Genomic DNA, 18,793 nt, shown 5'->3' on the forward strand with positions numbered 1-18,793 from the left:
AAGCATTCTGCAGAAAAAAACAAATAGTTAAAAGAAGTGGAATGTTATGCAGTGGCCACGTCAATCACTTGACCTGAATCTGACGGAGCAGTGTTTCATTGCTGAAGACAAAATTGAAGGGCAAATGACTCAATAATAGCTGGAAGTGAACACAGTTGCAGTAGAGGCCTGACAGAGCATCAGCAGGTATGAAGCCCAACATCTGCTGAAGTCTCTGCGATCCAGTTTCAGTTATGATTAATGTTCTGTCTCATTACTTTTGGTAACTTAACAAGTGGGGGGTACACATGCAGACTGTTGTAACTCCTACAACTTTTAACTGATTTGGATGCAAATACCCTCAACTTAAAGCTGATAGTCTGCAGTGACAGCACACCGTGTTTTTTTCAACATCTCCAAGTGCACTTTTTGAAACTTGATTAAAGAGGGATTGTATAATTTAGATTTGTTTTAGTACCTCCACTGTGTCTGGATTATCAACTGGATTCTGGTGGAGTCCCAGTGTCCACAGTTGTTGTGGGGACAGATTCCTCTCTGTCCTTAGAGGGTGGTTATCCCAACCCTGTCTAAAGACATCCAGATCCCTCTGCAGACGTGGAAGAAATGTATGTTGGGCACAAAACATGTGGACACCATCAGTTGGATCCAGAAGGCCTTCATCCTCGAGGTTGTGAAGGGTTTCATAGTGCATGCTTGAAACAGCCATCCACACATCTCGCCACAAGCGCTCTATTCTGTTCAACATCAAAATATGGCAACGTTTTCAGAATTTTACCCAGAAATTCACTGAATTGAAAAATATATAAGAACATTTTCTTATTTCCATGGGACATTTATACAAATACTACACATACCTTTGGTTGTGAACACTCTTGCCTGACAGAAAGCTTCCTCTTCCACAGCCCCGGATGGTGAACATGCATCTTGCTATTCCAACATTTTCCACCCCTTGATCCTCGAACTCTGAAACAAAATTAAACATCGACAGCACAATTTGTTTTAAATCTAAAAAAACATGTCACTCTTAAAATTTATTGCAGCCTTTGTGTTTTTAATATAATTTTACTTTAGACTGGTTATTAGAAGTTTATTGTTTTGGTCATTCAACAGTGTGCAGCTCTGTATAAGCACACCTTTCAAGAATTCTAAATGTTTGAACCATTTAAACAACTGTATGGGGATGTATAAACAACTGATCATATAGGCTACAGTTTACATATTGCATGTCAAAATAATTACACTGCTAATCAAGGGGGGAATCATATTTACACATTTGCACAGTCATTGTGAAAATTAATTTTGTGTAGATTTTACCTCAATGAAAACCCATACTTTTGTACAGCCTCCAAGAAGAAAGCAAGTGCAGTTGATGCTCTGTTGTTGGCAGCAGCACCCAGGTACATGATCTAGAGATGTAAATATCATTAAGTGGAAACTTGGTCAAGTCAAGTTACTATAATTAAAGATAGAAACATGTTTATCAGGTATTGTAGCTTGGTACATTTATTTTATATTTATAAGTACAAGAAAAAATAATTCCCAAGGTAGCAAGCTGCCATGAGATGTAGCAGTACTTGTAATCAACTATTCACCCAAATGCAAAGGGTAAAAAAAAAAAAATCATTTTAGCAACTTGAAGAATTAGTTTACCAAGCATTTATAGTCACCAAATACTGACAAACAAACAGATTAGGAACATTTTGTTCTACAGAAGGATCTCTATATTACAGTATATGGTAAGTTTTATGGTGACCAAAACACAAGTATTTCACTTTTCAATTAACATCTCATTCAGCTCAATTTTGAAAGTGAAAAATCACCTTTCTTGAGTACCCATCTATCCCTCCGAATATCACCAGGCCAAATCTGTAAAAGAACAACAAAAACAACAACTAGGGCATTAACAGGTATAAAACATAATTCAGTATTTAGCAGTATTGTCAGACTTCATCCTACCTTATTAGTTTATGGTTTGTGTCTATATGCATCAAGTAAAGAGGACCTTGCACTGAATATGTCCTTCGGACCACAAATCCCAACCTTGTCATTCTTGAGAAAATACCAGCAGAGTCCACACGGTGCATCGACGAGTACACTCTCTTCCACTGTACATGGTGGCCCATGGCTTGAAGCATCCCTTTCATCATCCTGTATCCAACATGAGGTGTTCTTGTCTTTATAGATCTTACTAAATTGTCCAGCTCTTCATCACTTGTTGTACTGTAGCACTGCTTTATGGAAATGCCATATTCATGCAAACGACGTTTCACTGTCCTCACAGATATTCCAAGAAGTTTTGCAATTTGGGTGATTGATAAGAACATTTCTGTCAGTATCTGGAGCTGTACAGGCGATACATTGTAATTTGGACGTCCCAGCTTTCCTTCTGACACTGACACCTGAGAGGGGTTTGTTGATTGACGTCCTCCATACTGAGCACAGTTGACAGCTCTATCAGAGCATTTATAATACTTTGAGGGATCTCAACCTGATCGGACAAAGATCTTAAAAGGACCATCTCATGGTCGATAACAAACTGCAAATAGTCCACATCGAGGGGTTGTCTGTGCATGACCTGGGAAACTTTATGCAGTAGTCGCTGAAGCATCTCTCTTTTAGCTGCTCCTAAATTAAATACAAAGAATTTTACGTTACTTCACTAACTTTGTTGTTCTCCAAGCTTACAGATCAACTAGGACGTAAGTTTCAGCCGAAAATGATAGCGAGGCGTTTCTGTTGAGCTAGCATTTCAGCAAAAAACGTTATTAAAAAAAAAGAATAGCCGAAAAATTAACCGTAACAATAGCCACTTCTTAAATTCGTAGTATTCACAGACTGCAGTGTAATTGTTCCAAACTTAAACACTCACCTGATTGTTCGCGCCAGCAGTGTTGTTGGAAGACGACGCCATCGTTCACTGAGGGACAAGTTAACAGCAGCCCCAGCCGATACAATGCGCGCTACTTTGAGAGCATGGGAAATGACCACTTCTCACGTAGTGTCTGGGAAAACGTCTCATAATTGATCAGTTACGGCGTAATTTGTACACATTACTGCTTGAAAGAGCTTTAGTAACTGAGTTTTAGCAGTTATGCATGACATGTTTTCTAAACATTATCAAATAATATAGTGCAGGAGGCGTTTGATAAATTATGTTCATTCCCAGGTTTCCTGAAGGCAACATGAAAAATGGACCATCTTGAGCCTGCAGCGGTCTGCTGTCACTCATGATTCCCCGCCCCTCTGTGTGTAGCCACGCCCACCACGCCAAAACAGGGCCAAAAGTCTGAAACTGAAAAATAGAGATCTGAAAGTGAAAAAAAAAAATTGAAGCTGAGAGAAAAATCCGAACCTGAAGAATTTTTTTTTGTACATTAATTTAAAAGATCTGAATCTGAAAATTTTAAATCCAACTCTTTCTTTTTCAAAGTTCACTCTAAAAATGTGACTTTTGCTTTCAGTTTACATATTTTCGATTTCAAATTTTTTTAACTAAACAAACATTATGAGACATTGTGCAGAGCAGATGCAGAGCAGAAGTTGTATTTAAAAGCAGGAAGAATTAACACGGTCACCTAAGCATCCTCACACGGGACAGCAGAAAGTACAGTAGCAGGTGCTACTCACTGAGGTATTCTGAGCTAAAGTGGACTTAGCACCACTCGTTTACCTGTGCTGCAGTGAGAGACAAAGGTGTGGTTGTCTACCAACAAAGGCTGTCGTTTCAGCAAAAGGCTCAAGCAACATACAAACATAAATAAATAACACTAGCAGTTATACTTAAGTCTTTTTACAGCAGCCCTCTCTATAAAAGCACATTTGTCATATAAATATAAACTGTTTTAACACAAATACTACTCATTGTAGCAGAAATTTTATGATTTGGCATACTATGATTTGGCACGAATACATGTTTTAACTTCAAATACCATGGTTTGGCAGAAATAAAGGAGTTTGGCACAGACTACATTTAACACAAATACTATATATAAGTCAGAAAATAGATCGCGGTGAGGCGTGGCACGCCGTTTTCTGGAGATCTAAAATGTCGATGTAACTCAAAAACTAGAGTGAGGATAGAAGCACGATTCCTGCTACTGGGTAGAATCAGTCAGCATTTGGTGAACTTTGACTACCGATTTTCATTGCTCTTTGTGCCTCCATCGCGGAGAATATGACAAGAGAAGAAAGCGACTTCATTTTGGGAGTTTTGAAAAGGCTGGCGTAGTTTATGGCTCTCCAACGTAGCATGCCAGTAAAAAGCTGCTCCAGCTGCGGTGTCTGAAGAGATCGAATTGGCACAAAGCCTCTCGTCTTAACTGCTATTAAAATTATTGTGGCATGCAGATGAATCTTGGAAAGAAACTCACAGGAGAGAGTGAGCCTGTATTTCCACGCTTCCAAGCTGGTAGGGGAGATATTTACTAAATACACTTACTTGTGCTTACAATGTGCTACAAGCCTCAATAACAGCATAACAGAACTCACTAATGGTGCTGCATTCTTCCTAGAAACAATAACTGTCAGTGACTTTGTACCGTGGTATAAACATAGCATTCAAGACAACAGTTCAAAGCCACGTCAACCATCAAACAATGACAAGAACATCAAAACAGCAGCACATGTCCCAAGGCATGATGGAGGAACTAGCTGTTCCCCCAACACGCCACATTACTTATGATTTATGATTTGGCAGAAACACTAGGACTTGGTATAAATACTATGATTTAGCAGAACATTAGCGCTGAAAAAGAGGTGGAATAGAGGCAGAAATTTCTCTGCTGAGAGGCAGAACAACCTGTGGTTCTGCTCAAATTCACCAATCAGAGGTACTGCTTCTGTCTGCTTCATCAGGCTGTTTACTTGTATGTATTTCTGCCATGTATGGTGTTGACAGAATCTGAGGTCCATATTAGAAAAGCTGCTAAAATCATAAAACTTTGCAGAATTGTATCAGAAATTATGTCTCTATAAATTACAGGTCTGTGATGGTGTATAAATTTGTAGTGACGCGTGGACCAAGGTGGGATTGAACCCACGACCTTTGAGCTGCAGAGCCAGCCGTGTCATTGCGATCGCGCCACACCTGGAAGCAGGGCGGTCTGAAAGACGAGATGCTGGCAGTCAGACGATGAGATCGCGGTGAGCGAAAAACGCCGTTTTTGGAGTTACAAACGTCGTGATTAACTCAAAAACTAGGAGGCTAGCGAGCGCAATTCTTGTACTGGGTGAATCGAGCGGTTTGGTGTATTTTGACTGCGATTTTCTACCTCCATACGCGGAGATATGACGAGGAAGAAGAGACAGCTTCATTTCCAGAGTTTGAAGACTGAGAGAAGGACAGATTTCCACCCCTCAAACAAGCACGCATTCATTTGCTCAACGGTAAGATAATTGTAAAAACTGCTTCCACTGTGAGTGTCAGCAGTGTCTGAAGATATGTTAGCACAAAGCCTCATGTCCCTAACTGCTTTGTTAAAGAGACCAGGCGTTTTAAAATGCCTCCCGTTACAAATTTCAGCTCTGAATTTCAAAACCTCATAGACTTTGAGATGAGGGACTTGTCAGACACGTATGTCACTCCGGGCCAAATTGCGAGACGGTAAACCTCACAACCCAATAAAGATAGATGGCATAGTCTGAAAGCTCCAGCAAAAATACCTACGTTTTGATGTAACATCAGTGAGATTGTGAGTGGAAATTGAGTGAGTGAGCAAGAAGTTGTTTTAGACATGAAGAGAAAATTCGAACGGACCAACGCACTCACTCTGACTTAATTGCATAGCAACCATAGCAACATGTATTTTCTGAAAATCTGGTGCAGCTGAAACAAGAGAGATAAGATTAAAAGCGAAGATCTGACTGAATCAGACAGGAATAGCCGATAATCTGAGAACATTTTAAAGTTTGAATGGAGTTTCTAGAGTGAAAGTATGACAAAGTAGTTGAAGTTTCAAAGAGACAAGCAAGTTTTAACAGGAATTGTGGAAGTTTCCCATTCATTTCAATGGGACAAATTAAAAAGGAAAAAAACTATGTAATATTTTAAAAGTATAGCAGTAATAAACTTTAAAAGTCATTGCCCGAAAGAGCAGAAGAGAGCAAGAGACAGTAACATGGAGTTTGAGACTGGGAAAATCGCGAAGACTGCTGGAAGTGGTTAAGTGCCAAAAGGTGTGCAGGAAAGCAACTAGGGGAATAATGGCCAAGAAGAGAGAGAAACAGGAAAACAATAGTGTGGAAGCCACATGGGGCATCCACACACAATAATAAGAACTAGAAGCGAAAATTTCAAGAGGAATGTAATGGCATGCCTGTACGCTGCGCTAATCAGTGTGATTTGCCATTCATCCCGGCTACAGAGGCCGAAAACTCAGCAAGGCCAGCCATTCTCCACCATGAGATTATAGTAGAAAACAAACTTGCTCGCGCTCACGGAATGACAACTTACAGTTTTGGGTAACAAGATGAGGGTGACTTAGGCCCACAGCCCGGTTTACGGGCGCTGTGCACAGAAGTTCATGAGCAAAGTCCCATTGTATCACGGCAGACCCAGGCAATGTTTGCATGAACATGCTTTCCAGAGCATTATTCGTTATGGACCACTTTTCACATGGTTGGTGTACCCACACAGGCAGCCGTAAAACTTCAACTCATGGCCTTTTTAAACACTGAAACAGCCAAGAGGCACAGACTTTACACCCGTACAGGTCCCACCTCCCCTGCAGCGGCACTGCAGACCACGCCCCGACACACATCAAACACATAAAATAAATATGTATGCACTTTTCGCATTCACTTTTTGTTTTTATTATTTTACATAGTGTTCTGAATGATGAACAATGGTCTACAGTCAATCTTGTGTATTATTATACAAACTTTGGTTGTAAGATTCAGATAACTATTTAATAAAAAGCTAAATATTTTATATGAGAGCAGGGTATATCTTTGTGCAGTTAATAGGCAAATGGGTATTTTACAGTCCACATCATCCTCAGCTTTCAGCTGCACAAAAAAGTTGTCTTACTCCAAGCGTAGAATATTAGGCAAATCAGTATTTTTGCCTACATCACTACCAATTAAGCATACTACTAATTATTAGGGTGATGTGCATCTCTGTAATGAGGAAGGGGTGTGGTCTAATGACATCAACACCTATATCAGGTGTGCATAATTATTAGGCAACTTCCATTCCTAAGCGCAAAATGGGTCAAAAAGAAGGACTTGACAGGCTCAGAAAAAGTCAAAAATAATTGAGGATATCTTGCAGAGGGATGCAGCAGTCTTAAATTGCAAAGCTTCTGAGGCGTGATCATCGAACAATCAAGCAATTTCATTTCAAAATATAGTCAACAGGAATTACGCAAGAAAGAGCGTTAATGGAAAAACCAAAGGCGCAAAAATAACTGCCCATGAACTGAGAAAAGTCAAGCGTGCAGCTGCCAAGATGCCACTTGCCACCAGTTGGCCATATTTCAGAGCTACAGCATCACTGGAGTGCCCAAAAGCACAAGGTGTGCAATACTCAGAGACATGGCCAAGGTAAGAAAGGCTGAAGGCGACCACCACTGAACAAGACACACAAGCTGAAAACGTCAAGGACTGGGCCAAGAAATATCTCAAGACCGAGTTTTCTAAGGTTTTATGGACTGATGAAATGAGAGTGAGTCTTGATGGGCCAGATGGATGGGCCCGTGGCTGGATTGGTAAAGGCAGAGAGCTCCAGTCCCACTCAGGCGCCAGCAAGGTGGAGGTGGAGTACTGGTTTGGGCTGGTATCATCAAAGGATGAGCTTGTGGGGCCTTTCGGGTTGAGGATGAGTCAAGCTCAACTCCCAGTCCTACTGCCAGTTTCTGGAAGACACCTTCTTCAAGCAGTGGTACAGGAAGAAGTCTGCATCCTTCAAGAAAAACATGATTTTCATGCAGGACAATGCTCCATCACCACGCGTCCAAGTACTCCACAGGCGTGGCTGGCAAGAAAGGGTATAAAGAAGAAAAAAACTAATGACATGGCCTCCTTGTTCACCTGATCTAGACCCCATTGAGAACCTGTGGTCCATCATCAAATGTGAGATTTACAAGGAGGGAAAACAGTACACCTCTCTGAACAGTGTCTGGGAGGCTGTGGTTGCTGCTGCAAGTATTGATGGTGAACAGATCAAAACACCCAGAATCCATGGATGGCAGGCTTTTGAGTGTCCTTTACAAAGAAAGGTGGCTATATTGGTCGCTGATTTGTTTTTTGTTTTGTTTTGAATGTCAGAAATGCTATATTTGTGAATGTGGAGATGTTATATTGGTTTCACTGGTAAAAATAAATAATTGAAATGGGTATATATTTGTTTTTGTTAAGTTGCCTAATAATTATGCACAGTAATAGTCTTACCTGCACACAGATATCCCCCTAAAATAGCTAAAACTAAACACTGAACTAAAAAACTACTTCGAAAACATTCAGCTTTGATATTAATGTGTTTTGGGTTCATTGAGAACATGGTTGTTGGTTCAATAATAAAATTATTCCTCAAAAATACAACTTGCCTAATAATTCTGCACTCCCTGTATGAGGAGTAAGAAAGAAAAGTATATCTTTTGTGTCCACCTTTCTCTAGTTAATGCCCTACCTGGCCCCTGGCAAAAGCTTTGCTAGATCCGCCTTCTGCACAGTTACCAGCTGTCAGCTAAATAAAACAGGCTTTTGTCTCTTCAGTGTTTATTTCTCCTCAGTCACCTGTTTCTCTCACTGTTCAGCTGTGTATTCAGCAAGGATATCTGAAACAGCTCTCTGCATCAGCAAGACATCAAAATATCTGTTATTAATCTCTGTCTCCTCTTCCGACAAGCATGTCTTTCATCCTGTTTTGATCGCTTCATGACTGAAGTTTCAACAGGCAGAATTACATGGGAGGCAGATGGCCCGCCCCTCCCTGGAGCCATGGATTCTAAAGTCGGGCCAAGACACAGTTGTCTTCCTGTTTAGCTGTAAAGGAGTTTTCCACAATTCCACTGTCGCTTAACCCAAATAGAGTGCTTGCTCATGAATGGGGTCACCACGCCTGCCTTCGCTTTCCTGATATGATTGTTGGGCCCGGCCTTTCTCTGTATTTTATTATTGTGCTATCTACTGTAGCCACAAAATATAAAGGCAGCCTTTTTTTCCAGGCTGACTTTATTGTGATTTGGCAGGACTAGGGAGGTGAAACGACAAATCCCCTAGCTATTAGATTAGCTATTAGAATTGTCAGCTAAAGCATGCCAAATGGATGTCTTGATAAAACAAGCAGATATTTGAAGTTTACACCCTACATTTCTAGCATGAAAATATCTTAAAAGTTTATTTGTGACCTAGAAACACGAATAAAAGACATATAAAGCGGCAGTGGTCATTATTATTCACTCTGTGAGCGTGCTGGAATTGTTATGGGATATGGAGTTTTCAACACAAGGATAAAGTCTTTTTCGCTGTACTACTCCCTCGGTAGCCTGCCACTAGAGGAAACCAAGACACCTGAATGAAGTCCTGTTTCTATTTGGCGCTAAAAGATGGAAATTGGCCTCAAATTTGGCCACTTAAAATATAAATATTTAAAAAACTATAAAAGTCATAAACACCAAAAGTCACAACATACTAGTCCAGCTCCAGCCTTTTAAAATAATGATCTAACATATGTAATCCTATTATCAAAACTGTTTGGCAGAGGGAGCTGCGGAAAATTTTTCACTAAAATATTAATAATATTTAAAAACTATAAAATTCATAAACACCAAAAGTCATAGCACACCATTCAGATCCGGCCGCACAAAATGAGGTAACATATATGAACTTGTCTCAAACTACAAAAATTTTGTATGAAAAAAGTAATACCGTCATTCATAATAAGAATAATAAATCGGACGAATTATATGGAGATAATACATAAATAATAATAATAATGATAATAGGCACTAGATCTTAGCGAAGCTAAAATTTCAGAAGAAATTTTATGTGTGCCTATGCCGCTGCTATTCAGTGAAGTTTGCCATTCATTATAGCTACAGAGAGCAAAACTCAGAAGGCACCACATTCTCCCACCATGAACTATGGTAAACACACACCATCACTTCACAGATAACAGCTTACAGTTTTGTGTAAAGATAAAGTTACTTCAATACAGCGCCGATTTTGCAGATCGCTGTGCACACACAAGTTCATGAGCAGAAGTCCCATTGTACCACGGCCAGATCCGACAATGTTTGCATGAACACGCTTTGAAGCATTACGTTATGGACCACTTTTCACATGGTTGGTGTACCCCAAACAGCCGGCTGTAGCTTTTCAACTCACAGCCCACACACACACAAAAACAGCCCGAGAGCACAGACTACGCCTGAGAGGCGTGATTGCAGGTGCATCTCAGGTGGGAATCCACCCCCTCCCTGCAGCGGCACTGCAGACCACGCCCGACACACACATCAAACATGTAAAATAGATATTTATGCACTTTTGCATTCACTTTTTGCTTTTTTTGTTATTTTTTTACACAGTGTTCTGAATGATGAACAATAGTCTACAGCCAATCTTGTGTATTATTATACAAACTTTATTGTAAGATTCAGATAACTATTTAATAAAGCTAAATATTTTATATGAGAGCCAAGAAAGAAAAAAGTATATCTTTATGGTCCACCTTTCTCTGTTTAATGCCCTACCCATGCCCCCTAGCAAAAGCTTTGCTAGATCCGCCCCTGCACAAAGTTACCAGCTGTCAGCTACACAAAAGGAGCTTGGTGTATATTTGTCTGTCAGAACAGTTCATAACTTCCTTCAACTCATTCATTGTCACCTAAGGTATAAAACTGTTTTCTCCATCACCAGTTCAGCTCTGTGATTCAATGGACATCTCCTGATTTCATCTTCAGCTGTACTCCAGCAAACATCAGCTGATACTAGAAATTAAAATCAAAGAATTCTAACAACAGCTGAGAGTCAAGCTTAAGCGTGCTGCTGTTGTTTAGCGATAAACAAACAAGAAAAAGCCGATCATTGATCAGTTTCATGACTGAAGTTTCAACAGGCGAGGAAGAATGACGGGGAGGCTGTCCATAAAGTTCAACATTGGTAACATGTTAACTTAGCCGCGCACGGCTGTATACAAACTCCGTGGTACTAAGCTAGCCACGCTTGATCGAGAGTTATTATGAAGTGATTGAAAAAGTCAACTGGCGAAAATAAACTACACTAAACTCGGTTTATATCTGAGCCCAAATAAATTGCAGGTCATAACTTCTTACCCGAAATTCAGTTCACCTCATTGCTCCTGCCTTCAGCTTTCCCTGATCCGGTTGACCTCCGCGTTAGCAAACACCGCAGACCTGATCGGTAGCCTCATATGTATGTCTCGTTAGCGGCATGTCCTTTCTGTCACACACGGTGGATAGCTGCCCTCTGTTGTAGCTCCACCGCAAACAACTCAGTTATTTTTCCACATCGACCAGCATCATGGCCCTATAAAAGCGAAAAATAAGTCCAGCTAAGACACAGACCCTTGCCGAAGCGGTCGGCGATTAAACAAATTTAGCATACCTCACTATCAGCCAAGCCTGGAACGCGGTTTTCACGAAGAATCACGCTAGCCGCGCGCTTCTTCTAAGCTAAGCTTCTTAGGCTAAGCTAATAAGCGACTATCAACAACAAGTAAAGAGAACTGTTGCTGCTAAATAAACTACACCTAAACTCGGTTTATATCAGCCCAAATAGAGTGCAGGTCATAACTTTACCTGAAATTCAGTTCACCTCACGCTCCTGCCTTCGCTTTCCCTGATCCGCGATTGACCTCACGTTAGCAGAAACACGATCGCCTGCCTCATATGTCTCTCATTCGCGGCATGTCCTTTCTGTCATACACGGTGGATAGCTGCCCACTGTTAGTAGCTCCAGTTATAGCACCAAACAACTCAGTTATTTTTTTCCACATCCAGCTGTAACTCCGATTCTATCGAGCATTTGCGAGAGACCCGAGAGGTGACGACAGAGAGTCCCTGCGCTATCCATTTGCAGCCAAGTCGGCAGCTAGCCCTGGGTAACAGCCAAGCTGGCATCAGGCAGGACCGGCGTAGTCAGAGCACTGCTCCTTCTAAATATGGGATGTCTTGATAAAACAAGCAGATATTTGAAGTTTACACACCTACATTCTTCTGAAAATATCTTAAAAGCTTATTTTGTGACCTAGAAACACGAATAAAGACATATAAAACAGTGGTGGCGCATTATTCACTCTGTAGGGCGTGCTATGAATTGTGGGATATTGGGTTTTCCACCAAGCATTACCGTAACTTTTGAATGATTTGCGCAACCTTAAAAATTCCAATGGCTCCTGAAAGCTTAGCGGCACTGTGCGCACCCGTTGAAATTATCATCATTAATCGGTAATCCAAATATGGTATTAACCATTTACTAGGCTGTACCACTCCGGCATACCACTAGAGAGAGCCAACACACCACAAATGAAGTCTGTTTATTTGGGCGCCAAAAGATGAATTGGCCTAAATTTGCACTAAAATATTAATATTTAAAACTATAAAAGTCATGAACACCAAAGTCATGACATAATAGTCCAGCTCCAGCCAGCACAAAATGATCTAACATATGTAACCTAATGTCAAAACTGTTCAGCAGAGGAGCGGGAAAATTTTCACTAAAATATTAATATTTAAAAAACTATAAAATTCATAAAGACCAAAAGTCAGCACACCATTCCAGATCCGGCCGCACAAAATGAGGTAACATATGAAACTTGTCTCAAAACTGCGGGGGCGAGATTCTGCAAAATTTCAGGCGGAAACTGGAATAATAATAATAATAATAACTAAGCGAAAATTTCAGAAGAAATTTTTATGTGTGCCTATGCGCTGCGAATCAGTGTAGTTTGACATTCATACGGCTACAGAGAGCAAAACTCAGAAGAGCAGCCATTCTCCACCGTGAACTATGGTAAAAACAAACACCTCGCGCCTCACAGATGACAGCTTACAGTTTGGGTAAAAGATGAAGTGACTTTGCTGGCCGATTTGCAGATGCTGTGCACAGGTTCATGAGCAGAAGTCCCATTGTACCACGGCAGACCCGACAATGTTTGCATGAACACTCTTTGAAGCATTACGTTATGGACCACTTTTCACACATGCTTGGTGTACCCACACAGCCGGCTGTAGCTTTTCAACTGACAGCCCGACACACACCCAAAAACAGCCGAAGAGCACAGACTTTCGCCCGTGGGTCCACCTCCCCTGCAGCGGCACTGCAGACCACGCCCGCCACACACATCAAACACGTAAAATAATATTTATGCACTTTTGCATTTACTTTTGTTTTTTGTTATTTTACAGTAAATGATTAACAATGGTCTACAGCCAATCTTGTGTATTATTATACAAACTTTGGTTGTAAGATGCGAATAACTATTTAATAAAAAGCTAAATATTTTATCACGAGTAAGAAAGAAAAGTATATCTTTGTGTCCCCTTTCCTGTTAATGCCCTACCTGGCCCCTAATAAAAGCTTTGCTAGATCCGCCCCTGCACAGTTACCAGCTGTCAGCTACACAAAAACAGGAGCTGGGTGTTTGTTTGTCTCTGAGAAACAGTTCATAACTTCCTTCAACTCATTCATGTCACCTAAAGCAGGGCTCGCAAAATTTCAAAATCCCTGGTAGCCGCCAGGGAGGCACTCTTCAGTTTTGGTAATAAATTTAAGTAGCCGAATAAAAAAAAAAAAAGAGGACAATTTTTGGATTGATGTTTTGTTTCCTTTACAATATTATACATTAAAGTATAATATTGTAAAATCAAGCTCATCAATATCTAAATATTAAAACACAAATTACAACAACAATTTCAATCATCAACTCAAATATTTGGTTCTAATTGAACAAATTTCTATGAACTTGTAAGAACTGTACAACAGGAATCAGTCTGTGTCAGATCCTTATTTTTGACATTTCCACTGAAATCACAGGTAAGAGGCAAGTGCAACCAAGATCTAGGCCATTTGCTTTTTGAAGTTTGCAAAAAGACTGCTAAATTTTGCCAGTGGTAGTTCCTCTTTTGCAACATAGTAGGCTGTTCTAAACAGATTTTCAGGACTTCTTGTTATGCTTGGTTTATTTTAGTATGCTTTTGCAATTGGTGTTTGTTCTGGGAAAGATATTGCAGACTGAAAGCAATAATGCATTTCTTGCATTTGTCATGGGTTCTGATGGGGTCTTTCTTAAAATGACTGGTCCCAGTAACAAAGGCGCTTGTCGACTCAGAAATCGAAACTCACAACACACCGGCAGAACATGAGGTTATTTAGCTAGTCGTATTCCAGCCACATAAATTCTTTAGTCCATGAAACCATAAAGCTGCGCTTTCTTTTTCCCTCATAGTCTGATTTGTCATAACTTTTCCGTTTTGTGGTTGGCTTTTCTTTGGCTGCCCCTTCTTCACCCTGACCTCTCTTGTTTGGCTCTGCAGAACTAAAATACCTGCTTAAATCCATCTGCTCTTACATGCATGCTTACATAACGATCAGCAATTCTCTGCGTAATCAGCCTCTATCACGTTTAAGCTTGCTGCAGGAATTTCACTTGTCATGTTTGATAGTAAGCTAACGATTGATAAGGCGATGTCAGAGGAATGGTGTGCAGTTAATCTGTGACTTACCAATTAGTGCTGTCGCTCTCTACACACAGTTAAGCGCAAAGTGAAAGTGAAAGCAAAAACAAGCGCAAATTCAAAACGCGATTTCAATGTGTCACATATTGACGGTGGCTCATCGATGCCGATGACATAATTACTCAACTACATTTGCGAAAAAATGCAAAAGCATTGACATATCTTTCCCTCCATGATAGCCCGGCGGGCAGGGCTGAGATGGATTTTGGTAGCCCGATTGGAAAAATCGCTAGCCGGGGCGTCGGGCTAGCGATTTTTGCGACCCTGTAAAGGGTAAACCTGTTTCTCCATCACCAGTTCAGCTCTGATGATTCAGTAAGGACATCTCCTGGTTTGGACCAGCCCGCCAAAATTAAAATCAAATGAATTCTAACAACAGCTGATCAAGCTTAAGCGTGCTGCTGTTGTTTAGCGCGATAAACAAAATGAAGCGAAAGCCGATCGTTGATCAGTTTCACGATTGAAGTTGCAACAGGCCAGAGAATGACGGGAGGCTTCATAACGACAGAATAAATCGTAATATTTTCTCTGAATATGGGGCGATTCCGTTTGTCTCGCGGCAACTCTCACGGACTAACCGTTATGAATAAAATAAGTTCAACGTCAGTAACCGCGCGCACACAGCTATAAAACTCCTGTGCAATTCATAACTTCTTACCTGAAATTCAGTTCACCTCACGCTCCTGCCTTAGGTTTGCCTGATCCCACGATCTACCACCGGTCGATCGGCGGTCCTCGCCGCCTCTATGTCTCGTTCCGCATGTTTTCTGACACACACGGTGAATAGCTGCTCTCTGTTGTAGCTCTTGCGCGTTAGCCAAGACAAACAACTCAGTTATTATTTCCACATCGAGCGGGCGCTAATACGCCCGCTAGTCTAGTTAACCCGGCAACATCGTCAGATATAATATGGGATGTTTTGACAAAGCGAGCAGGTATTTAGAAGTTTACACGGTACCTTTCTCGCCTGAAAATATCTTAAAGTTCATTTGTGACCTAGAAACCACGAATAAAGGCGTTTAAAAGCGAAGAGGTGTCCGCCATTGTTGAACTTCGGCAGGCGTGCTATGCATTATGGGATATTGAGTTTAAAAAACAAACATACAGATTTGACCGTACTACTCGGTATACCACTAGAGAGAGCCAACCCACCACAAATAAAGTCTGTTTCTATGGAAATTGGCCTAGAATTTGCACTAAAATCTAAATATTTCAAAAACTATAAAGTCATGAACACCAAAGTGTATACCATACTAGTCCAGCTCCAGCCGCACAAAATGATCTAACATATGTAACCCTATTGTCAAAACTGTTGAGCAGAGAGGCGGCGGAAAATTTTCACTAAATATTAATATTTAAAAAACTATAATAGTTATAAACACCAAAGTCATAACACACCATTCCTGATCCAGCCGCACAAAATGAGGTAACATATATATGAAGCTTGTCTCTCAAAACTGCGGGCGAGATTAGCTGCAAAATTTCAGGCGGAAAACTGGAGAATAATAATAATAATAAACGAATAGCCAATAATTGCCTCTTGTCTTAAGCACACATAAGCCTTCTGAAAATTTCAGAAGAAATTTTATGTGTGTGCCTATAATAAGCTGCTAATCACTGTAGTTGCCATTCATACGGCTACAGAGGCAAAACTCAGAAGAAACAGCCATTCTCCACCATGAACTATGGTAAAACAAACACCGCTCACGCTTCACAGATGACAGCTTACAGTTTTGTGTAAAGATGAAGTTACCCATTACAGCGCCGATTTGCAGGCGCTGTGCACACAGGTTCATGAGCAGAAGTCCCCATTGTACCACGGCAGACCGACAATGTTTGCATGAACACGCTTTGAAGCGATACATTATGGACCACTTTTCACACATGCATTCACTTTTGTTTTTTGTTATTTTTACACAGTGTTCTGAATTATGAACAATGGTCTACAGCCAATCTTGTGTATTATTATACAAACTTTGGTTGTGAGATTCAGATAACTATTTAATAAAAGCTAAATATTTTATATGAGAGTAAGAAAGAAAAGTATATCTTTGTGTCCACCTTTCTCTGTTAATGCCCTAGCTGCCCCCGACCAAAAAGCTTTGCTAGATCCGCCCCTGCACAGTTACCAGCTGTCAGCTACACAAAAAAGACTTGGTCTTTGTCTCTCAGAAACAACTCATAACTTCCCTTCAACTCATTCATGTCACCTAAAGTGTAAACCTGTTTCTCCATCACCAGTTCAGCTCTGATGATTCAGTAAGGACATCTCCTGATTTCATCTTCATGCTCCAGCAAACATCAGCTGATACTAGAAATTAAAATCAAAGAATTCTAACAACAGCTGATCAAGCTTAAGCGTGCTGCTGTTGTTTAGCGCGATAAATAAAAGCGAACAACCGATCATTGATCAGTTTCATGATTGGCGTTTCAACACGCGAGAGAGAATGACGGGGAAGCTTCGTAGCGACAGAATAAATCATAATGTTTTTCTCTGAATGTGGGGCGATTCCGTTTATGCAAACGCGGCAACTCTATGAACTAACCTAATGAATAAATAAAGTCAACGTCAGTAACTTGATGCGCACACAGCTGTATATAAACTCCGTGGCGAATACGATTGTATAAAGGTCAGCGAAAATAAATTACACTAAACTTCGGTTTATATCTGACCCAAATGAAGTGCAGTTCATAACTTCTTGCCTGAAATTCAGTTCACCTCACGCTCCTGCCTTCGGTTTCCAGCATCATCGGCCCATATAAACGAAATAAGTCAGCTAAAACACATACTGTGGCGGCGACCCGGGTGCTGACCACAGTTTCACCGCCTCAATATAAGCCAAGCCTGGGTGCTTTTTCACGAAGGGTGTGCGCTAGCGGCGCTAACTAACTATGCTAGCGGCGCTAGCTAGCTAACCGACTATCAGCAACACATAAGAGAACTGCTGCTAAATAAACTACACCTAAACTTCGGTTTATATCGGACCCAAATAAGTGCAGGTCATAACTTCTTACCTGAAATTCGGTTCACCTCACGCTCCTGCCTTCCGCTTTCCCTGATCACGATTGACCTCAGCGTTAGCAAACACCGGTCGATCGTGATTGTGACATATCCTTTCTGTCGCCACCACGGTGGATAGCTGCCACTGTTGTAGCTCCGCGTTATAGCACCACCAAACAACTCAGTTATTTTCCACCACATCCAGCTGTAACTCGATTCTGTGCGAGCATTTAGAGGGGCCGGAAGGTGAAAGGAGAGAGAGAGTCCCTCGCTGTCCATTTGCAGCCAAGTGCGGCAGCTAGGTAACCTGACTGGCTGTCAGGCAGGACGAAAAGTCGTCAGAGCACTTGTCGCTAATATGGGATGTCTTGATAAAACAAGCAGATATTTGAAGTTTACACACCCTACATTTCTCGCCTGAAAATATCTTAAAGTTTATTTGTGACCTAGAAACACTAATAAAAGACATATAAAAGCGAAGTGGTGGCATATTGTTGTTTAACTCGGCAGGGGTGTGCTATGGTTGTGGGATATGGGTTTTCCACCAAGCATAAACCATTGTGTTTACCGTAACTATTCAATGGTTCGGCGCAACAAAACCTCAATGGTTCCTGAAAGCAGCGAGGCTGTGCGGCGCCGTGATATTGTCATCATTCACGGTATCAAATAAGGGTGAACAGGCTGTACCACTCCCGACATACCACTAGAGAGCCAACACACACAAATGAAGTTTGAAATTTGTTTCAATGGGACCAAAAGACGGCGCCAACACACCACAAGTGAAGTCTGTTTATTTGGCGCGTAAAGATGAATTAGCCTAAATTTGCACTAAAATATTAATGTTTAAAAACTATAAAGTCTTGAACACCAAAGTCATGACACCTATGGTCACTCAACCTTTAAAATGATCAACATATGTAGCCTAATGTCAAAACTGTTGACGGGGCCTTGGAAGAATACTAAAATATTAATATTTAAAAACTATAAAATTCGCAAACACCGTCATGTACACCATTTGAATCCAGCCGCACAAAATGAGGTAGCAACATATATGAAGCTTGATACTCTCTCTCAAACTTCTTGAGGCGGATTCGCT

At 40.9% G+C, this 18,793-nt stretch overlaps 1 long non-coding RNA gene across 1 annotated transcript; it reads right to left on the reverse strand.

Moving 5' to 3' along the window:
- Positions 1-1,273: 1,273 nt before the first annotated feature.
- LOC120433742 lies at positions 1,274-2,038 on the reverse strand. Its single transcript, XR_005608732.1, has 3 exons — positions 1,957-2,038; positions 1,821-1,866; positions 1,274-1,406 (listed from the first exon to the last, which is right to left on the reverse strand). It is a non-coding gene; the product is annotated as an uncharacterized LOC120433742 (long non-coding RNA).
- Between the last annotated feature and the right edge of the window lie 16,755 nt (positions 2,039-18,793).

The sequence above is a fragment of the Oreochromis aureus genome, linkage group 16, assembly GCF_013358895.1.
Source record: "Oreochromis aureus strain Israel breed Guangdong linkage group 16, ZZ_aureus, whole genome shotgun sequence".
Taxonomy (NCBI): domain Eukaryota; kingdom Metazoa; phylum Chordata; class Actinopteri; order Cichliformes; family Cichlidae; genus Oreochromis; species Oreochromis aureus.